Raw genomic sequence first — 8626 nt, 5'->3', positions numbered from 1 at the left:
ATAATTAATGAGTGAGCAGCTATTTTTAACCCAGTGCTGAAAGGATTATTGTGAAACCATAATGATGAAAGAGCTACACTAAGAAAAAATAATATTTGTAAGGTGACAGTCAATTTAAGGAACACCATCAAAACGATGAGGCCACAGCCTGTCAGGAGTAACGCAAGACTGTCAGAAACGTGATAAAGCTGGTCAGGCTGGGACATGGGGCTGGAGTTCAGCAGCTATGGACAGTCGCATATTCAACCTTATTTAATAATAGGAAAGGCAGATTTACAAAGAGAAGGAGAGACAGAAAGATCTTCCATCCATTGGTTCACTCCCCAAATGGCTGCAATGGTCAGAGCTGAGCCAATCTGAAGCTAGGGGCCAGGAGCTTTTTCCCAGTCTCCCACACGGGTGCAGGGACCCAAGGCTTTGGGTCATCTTTCTTTGTTTTCTAAGGCCACAGGCAGGGAGCTGGAAGGGAAGTGGTATGAACCAGTGCCCATATGGGATCCCAGTACTTGAAGGTGAGGATTTAGACACTGAGCTGGGCTCAAAGAATATTTTGTTATAATCCTTCCTATTGTGCAATAGGATTTGGATTGAAAAGACTGTAAAGTGTATTCTAATTTCCAAGCTTATTCAAAACACGGGGGCGAGTTTTGATGTAGCCAAGGCATCACTGGGACACCTGAATCTCGTATCAGATTGTATGTGTTAAGTGCTGGTCCTGCTCCTGACCCCAGGTTCCTGCTAATGCACAGCTTGAGAGTCCCCAGGTTATGGCTTAAGTGGTTGGGTTGCAGCCACCTGTGAGGAGGAGCAGATGAGTTCCTGGTTACCGGCTCATGCTTTGCCCAGCCCCAGCTGTTTGGGCCCATTTCTTTCCCCTAAGCTCCATACTAGGTATTTTAAGCAGAACAGTGTGAAAACCACAACAATCCTGCCAGGGAAGTATTATTTTCTCATTGTCATCATCTTCATTGTATACAGGTTAGGATATGAAGGCTCAGAGAGTTCAAGTATTCGTCCCAGCATCACGGAGCTAGTAAGTGGCCAAGGTCTTCCCACAGCTATTTGACTCCTGCCTCCTGCTTCTCACTTACTGAGTTTGAATCTGACTTGGAAGGATGTGGTCTATTGGTGCTGTATTCACAAGTTAGCTTCATGGTTAAATGAAGTGAATTCCATAGCTAGGAGACAAGTTGATGAGACTGAATTAGCACAAACCACTACTAAATAAGTGCTCTTGTTTTGCCTCTCCTAGAGCAGGTTATCAATTGCAGAGCATTCCCCCCCAGGAGAGAGCAGCTCCGAGAGGAAGAGCAGAGTTCAAGCAGAGGTCTAGAGAACTCCATCTGCGGAGGCAAGACTGAGCAAGTGGCTTGTTTACAAAGAACAGGCTCAGCAAGAACACAAGGCAGGTTCCTATAAACAGGATTCTGGGGAAGGCAGAGCCAGCCGCCCTCATCTTCTCGCTGCATGAAGCCGCTTCCTGCCTTCCCTGTTTCTTTGTCTAGCCTGAGAGGCTCTCCAGTCCTCTGGGGCTGAAGATCACCTCCCGCAGTCACACAGACTCCTTGCCACTGGCACCCATCTGGCTCTTTCTCTTTGTAGCTCTGCTGCTCTTAGCAAATGTACCAGCTAGATTCTGTGGACTTGGGTCAGGGTGTTTCAGCACTGCAAGCACCTTTCTGTTCCCATTGCAAGCACCACACTTTAGGCCTCCGTGACTTCTCCTTAATCAATGCTATACTAGCAATCTTTCTAAAACAAGTCTTAATGTCACTCCTGCGTGAATCATCTGATTCCTCATTATCCCGAAGGCCTTCACCCAACACTCACTATCTTTTAGAGTTCCCTGAATACAGTTTTTCAGTTGCTCCTTCTCCAACAGCCATGCTCAATGTGCCAACCTGCAAATTCTGTCTTCCTTCCAAGTGCCTGTGATGCCTGCCCACATTCCTGCCTTTGCTTGTAACCTTCACTTTGCCTGGGAAAACAATTAATAGGCATGTCTCATGTTTGTTTGGTGCTTCCTGGTTTTCAAAGTAATTTCACTTACTTTTCCATTTGAAAAATCACAGCTACCTTGCAGGGCAATTGTGAAGATAGTTATTTTGCAATTATGTAATAACGCCTCAGGACAGGATAGGAGCTTGAGGTTCCAGAGCTGAGAGAATGGGACTGAGCTGGGACTCGGGTCTCATCTCTCCACCCACAACCCTGAGCTCTTTTTCTCTCTTCTTCATCTAGCCTTTCCTTTGGCTCTGTCCAGCTGCTAATGTTCAGATTCCACCTTTTTCTCAAAGTCCAGCTCCAAACCACCAACTTCATCAACTCTTGCAAAATAAACCCCGAAGTACAGATGGCTTATTCTCCTTGAGCTCTTACAGCTCTGTGTCCAATAGGTGGGAAGATCTGAGAGTTCCTACCTAGGGATTGGAGGCCCACACATGATTACCTATTAAGAAGCATATTTCGTCAAGACCCTCGGTTTATATATATGTACACGCCTGAGACAGCAGTTTCAAAAATTCAGACTTGGTCCCGGCAGTGTGGCCTAGCCTTGAACGTGCCCGGGATCCCATATGGGCGCCGGTTCTAATCCTGGCAGCTCCACTTCCCATCCAGCTCCCTGCCTGTGGCCTGAGAAAGCAATAGAGGACACGGTCCAAAGCTGCAGGACCCTGCACCCATGTGGGAGACTGGGAAAAAGCTCCTGGCTCCTGGCTTCAGATTAGCTCAGCTCTGGCCATTGTGGCTACCTGGGGAGTGGACCAGCAGATGAAAGATCTTTCTTTCTGTCTCCCCCTCTGCAATCTGCCTTTCCAACAAAAATAAATATGTTTTTGATTCCCAACAGGAACACCAACAGTTCTTACCAGGCGAGGCCAGGCAGGACGGGCCTCTGCTTCAGCATCAGCTTCCGCTGTGGACAGTCAAGGACAGGATTCTAACAGAGCCAATGCCAGGGGAGGGGCGGGTCCATGCCCAGAAGGGACGTCTCCAGAGCCATGAGACTTGGGGATGCTGAGGGACACTTCTCAGTTAGGCCTGTCTGTAGACTAAGAAGAGACTCACTCAATACCATTTTTGCATATAGCAGGAAATCAGCTAGAATTTAAAAATAATAAAAATGTAATAAAACTCTTTGTTTATGTCTGCACGGCAAGTCTGAAGGCCTTCGGGCCTATAAACCTGTCACCGAATTTAGTATCATTTCAACTTTATGAAGCACTTGATGTTTGCAAAGTGCTTGTACAATTACCAATTACCATAATGTTCATCTTCTGAACATTTCCATTCAGAGAAGGCCTGAGGACTTTACATGAAGCCAAACAGGGGAAAAAAAAGTGTGTGTGTGTGTGTGTGTGTGTGTGTGTGCAAACTGGCCAAGCTAGTTAAAGATTGAGTGTGTACCATGGGAGCTGCATGGCCTTCTTGCTTCAAAAGGTTCTGGGCAACCCCCTCTTCTTTCAGCACCCAGACTTTAGCACACGCAGTTGGCCTGGGTCAGCCTCATCTGACTCACATGAATGCCTTGATCTTGGGAGCTTTGTGGAAAGCCCGAGTGAAGGCGCCAGCCAGGGATGTGGGAAGCTCTCTGCCATCACTGAGAAAGCGGAGTGAGGAAACGGACAAAGCTGTTACGGCCTTTCCTGGCTTAGCTTTAAACACACACAGTAGTCAAGGATTACTGCTATGTTGCTTAGTAGTCTATCAGCACCAGAACTTGGTTCTGGCCAGGTTTATGGGCACCAGGTCCAGTGGAACCTAACACGCTGGTGGATTTCAAGGAATTCCAAGGATATGGCTTCAAGGGATGTCAAAGGCCATATTTTTAGGATGCGTCTGTTTCCTTTGGGAAAAGGTTCATTGTCTTATGCTTACTCCTGTACAACTCAAATCCCATAGCACCAGCTACGATTGGCAAGTGGCTTCCGCAGGAAGCTAATGTGCCACTTAGAGGGTTAATGCTATTCTATCTTACTATTTAGGAACAAAAAGAAGCCTTTTTCTTTGAAGTGTATTTTGATTCAAATTTTTTTCTTTTGCTAGAGCATGCTCATGACTAGAGATTTAAGAATCAGTGTCTTGAAGCAGGCTGTGAAACACTGCTTGAAACACCTGCATATAATATTGAGGATCCTGGGTTCAAATCCCAGCTCCACTCTGGATTCCACCTTGCTCCTTATGCACACCCTCAGGTGCAGCACGCATCGGCTCAAGTGGTTGGGCTCCTGCCATTGCAATGCGAGACCTAGATTGGGTTCTCAGTTGCTGGCTTTGGCCTGGCCCCATCCCTCAGCCATTGCAGGCATCCGGGGAGTGAGCCAGGGGATGGGAGATTTCTCTGTCTCTTTGCCTTTGAAATAAATCAAACAAGTTAAAAGAAGGATAGAACTCTTCATGAAATACATGAACACACTTATATTTTGGAGCATCTGAATATTCCAAAGTATCTTTCAAAGTAGAAGGGGAACTCTCCTGTCCTTTTTATGCCCATGAGCGACTGCTCTGACCATTCCCAATGTGTTGTTGTCACACGCTCTACATCACCTTCCACATGGACACTCTTTTCTTCAATGTAACAAACTGCACCATGTGCCCGAGTGCCACCTTTCTCCCCTGCTTGTCCACAAACACAATCCATTGTCTTGCGCATTGCGTTCATGGTCCTATACAATCAGAGCACCTGGTACCTCTTCAGCTGCGGTTCCCACTGAAACTCTCACCGTCTTCCAAGCACCCACACTGTGTATGTGCTTTCCTTAAGTGATTTCTACTGCCGGAAGATCTATCGCAACCCCCAACCTTGCTCCTTCCAGAGTCTTATCATCTGGTTCCTAAGTTCCTTCTGTGTGGTTTCTTCCATTCTCCAGTGCTTATTTGGTTCTGCCTGCCTCTCTGGCTTGCACAATATTTGCTTTGGTTTCAATGATGGCATTTCTCAAGTTCATATGTTAAAAGCTAAACCCCTACAACACAATGGTTTTAGTAGTGGGCTGGCTGGAAGATAAGTGGTTACGAGGGCTCTGTCTTCATGATGGGACTGGGCACCTAGAGAAAGATTCGTTAGCCTGGCCAACATATGAGGATGCAACAAGAGGTAGCTCCCCGCCCCTCCATGAGCCAGGGAAGGGGTGTCTCCTAGATGGATTCACCTTGAACTTTTACTTTCCTGCCATCTTAACTGTGGGAAGTAAATCTCTATTGAGAACAAGCCAGCAGTCTAAGATACCTGGCTAAGACAACCCAAAGACTGAACCAACACTCTTTGCTCATATTGTTCTGTTTCTTAGCATACTGGCAGCTAGAGTCTCCATCTCATCAGGATACTAGCACCCTGAGGGTCACCACAGTTGCTTATTTACCTCTGTGCCACGGGACGAAGCTAGAAGACATATTTCTTTTTCTCCCTATGAACAAAGCTTTAAAGCCAATGTCAGCTAAATCAATTGCAGAAAGTCTAAATAAAACACTTCTCTCAGTGGGAGAGGCAGGTAGTGGTACTAAAATTAAGTCTGGTTCTGGAAGCATTGAGTGTATATGCCAGATACGTGACTGTCTAAAGGAAGAGTCACATTTGTGATGGAAGCAAAGTGTAAGGAGTACTTTAACCAATGACACATCACTCTATCTTTAGCCATGTGAGACATGAAGCAAAACATAAAATGAGCGCCAATACGGGAGATTTCTGACCGCACCAGGCATTGTGGGAAAGAGTTGTACGGTTTACTTCAAACTGATTCATCAGAAAACTAAAAATAGTTCTACCCAGCTATCCCACTCCTGGAAATATATCTGAAGAAAATGAAATCAGCATATGAAAGAGAGGCTTGAACTCCTTTGTTTACAGTAGCTCATATCGCAATAGCTAAAATACGGAACCAATCCAGATGTTCAGCAACTGATGGTTATATAAAGTAAAATATATATATATATATAGTGTGTGTACCTTTATGTATATATAATGGAATATTACTTGGCCATAAAAATGAATGGAATTCTGACATTTACAAGCAAAGAGGTGTAATTGCAGATCTTTATGGTGAGTGAAAGAAACAAGAGCCAAAAAACGCAGCATTACACGTTTTCTCTTACAGACAGAAGTTAAGACAGAGACAGCATAGAAAGTTTGTGGATGTCATACCTTTGGTATTTAGTTACAAATACTGCTTCACTGAGGCATTGCCTGTAAACGACAAATACCCTCCTTCCTAACTCCAACATTATGATGATCACGGTCCCGAATCCCTCACTCTGTGATATTAATATCTCAGATTTCAAGAAAACATGGTGAATAATGTTTGTATCTGAAGTGAATATGGAAAACCATTCAACATTATAAAATAAATCAGTAAAACAAATACATCTTTTAAAAAAATTGTAAAATAAAGAACAATGACATAGGTTTCATCATAGTCTCTAGCAATGACCTCTGTTTTCTGCCCCCTCCTGATCTGAGCCTCCTATGAATGCGTCTCCATGCAGGCCCTGATCCTGTAACTGCTCTGCATCCACTCTCACTAAACTGGCCCTGGGCCTTTCCACCATGCCATTCCCAGGAATGCCTGACCCTGTGGGCTCTCATCCTGTCACCCTTCTCCATACACTCTTACTACACTGGCCCTGGCTTTTTCCGCCATGGTATTTCCTCTCCTCGGAATACTTCCCCCCTCTTCTCATTAATGACATCAGAAAATCCCCGTGCCTCCATGGAATCTTCCTCACGTGATAAGAACAAGGTTTCATCCCTAGCCTGTTCTCCCTCATCAGCTCCCGGCACAGTTATCTCCGCTCATTCTTGTTTATAAGTTGGTTTGACATGAGGTGAGAATGTATCATCGCTGTCTACCTTGGTGGAATAAAACTTAATTAAGGCAGGGCCATTCTTGCCATGCGTGGTGTCTGCCACAGTGTCACAGCAGACAGGTGTGGAGTAACTGTAGTCTGTGAGCTCAACTCTGCAGCGTCTCTCTGTCAGGTGATGTGGATGTCACTTCCAAAGCTCGGGCATACGATGTGTCTCTGGTCGCTCATGAATTTTTTGGCAGCCTGGAAACACTGTGGTTCCTGTCGTTGGGAAGGAGTGACCAGGGCATAATTAAAGAAATTTTAAACAAAATATTTCTTCCCTGAGACAAATTATTACAACTAAGAGGCCAGCCTGATGGCTCAGTTGCTTTTCTTCTACCTACAAGCATTAACATCATTAGATGGGCACTGGTTCCTGTACCATCGGCTCTGCTTTCCACCCAGTTCCCTCCTACGTCCTGAAAAAGCAGAGGAGGATGGCCCAAAGTCTTGGGGACCCTGAACCCAAGACTTTGCTTTGGCTGTTGTGGTCATTTGGGAAGTGAACCACTGGATGGAAGATCTTCCTCTCTGTCTTTCCTTCTCTTTGTAAATTTGACTGTCCAATAAAAGTAAATCCTAAAAGATACACTAAATTCAATACTAGTAAATCAAGCTAATACAAGTCTGTAAAATCTTAACATCTTCTCTATCTCCTTTTTTCTAATAAAATGATTTAATAGTGACCCAGAATTCATCAATAAACACCACATTGCTAATGACAAAACACCATGGCTTCACCTGAAAGGTGCAATTGAAAGATTTCCTTTTATCAGAGGAAAGTACAAGAGGAATAATTATCATCAAAGGCTGGTATTGCTTCCATTGTGGAACTGAAAAATTGCTGCACTTCTCTATCAAGTCAAAATTACTATCCGTAGTGTAATTTCCAGAAAAATAACTATGGGATGATGGCCTTTAATGTAGAAAAGTCATCAATGAAACAATTGCCTGTGCAGAACACAGAATTCAAAAGAGCAGCTTAACGCCCAGCTACATCCATTTACTCACAATGAAATATGAAGAATTATGCCTAATATCCAGCCCACATGAAATCTTTTGTTTATGGAGATGTGAGATGTTGTGTTGCTTTGTTAGAAATATGGCAATTGCAGCTAACATTTATCACAAGCGTATGACATATTGCAAAGTTTAGTGGTATACAGCTAACAAATGACGAGGAGGATTAAGTACCATACAGGGTGCCTCTCATGAGGCATGTGTGTCTCAACTGGGCATAATGATGAAACGACATTAACATTTATTGAGCATTGTTCTAAGTGCCAAGTGTTAATTCATTTAGTCATCAAAACAAATCTATGAAGGAAGACTTCTGTTAGCCTCAAAGAGATTTCATCAGTTTCGCAGAACCTAAATAGTCCATGGAATACTGCTCTGTTTTGACCATGGGGTCTGGAAACGCAGCAGTATTTCAGCTCCTTATATTTGGTTCTGAGAGGCCAATGGATGAGTTGCTGTCAGTAGGTAACTGGTATTAAAAGAACCAGCCAACTTTCTGATGAATTCAGCCAAAATAGTAGTGATACGTGTCAATTCTATGTGAAAGAAAAATTTATGCAAGATCCAGTGACAATCTGAGCTAAAGGTGATGTTGAAACCTACCCCTGCATTGCTTCCCACCAAAAACTGATGAGAGCCCAGGGGGCCAGGCAGCTGGTTATTTCTCGGTGTGACTTGAAGTTCCACTTCACTTATGTGCCACATCAAAGGTTAGCTACAGCATGTTCCTGCAGTGGTTCCTTTGGGGACAATGATGGCC

At 44.3% G+C, this 8626-nt stretch overlaps 1 protein-coding gene across 1 annotated transcript in view; it reads right to left on the bottom strand.

The window, feature by feature from the left end:
* LOC121167675 (sodium/hydrogen exchanger 9-like) overlaps window positions 1–8626 on the bottom strand; it is a 557393-nt gene that overhangs the window by 84325 nt on the left and 464442 nt on the right. The gene's annotated exons all lie outside the window — the stretch shown is intronic.

Source organism: Ochotona curzoniae, unplaced genomic scaffold, assembly GCF_017591425.1.
Source record: "Ochotona curzoniae isolate NIBS_2020 unplaced genomic scaffold, NIBS_Ocur_1.0 patch422, whole genome shotgun sequence".
Taxonomy (NCBI): domain Eukaryota; kingdom Metazoa; phylum Chordata; class Mammalia; order Lagomorpha; family Ochotonidae; genus Ochotona; species Ochotona curzoniae.
This window is presented reverse-complemented; position numbering and strand designations above follow the sequence as displayed.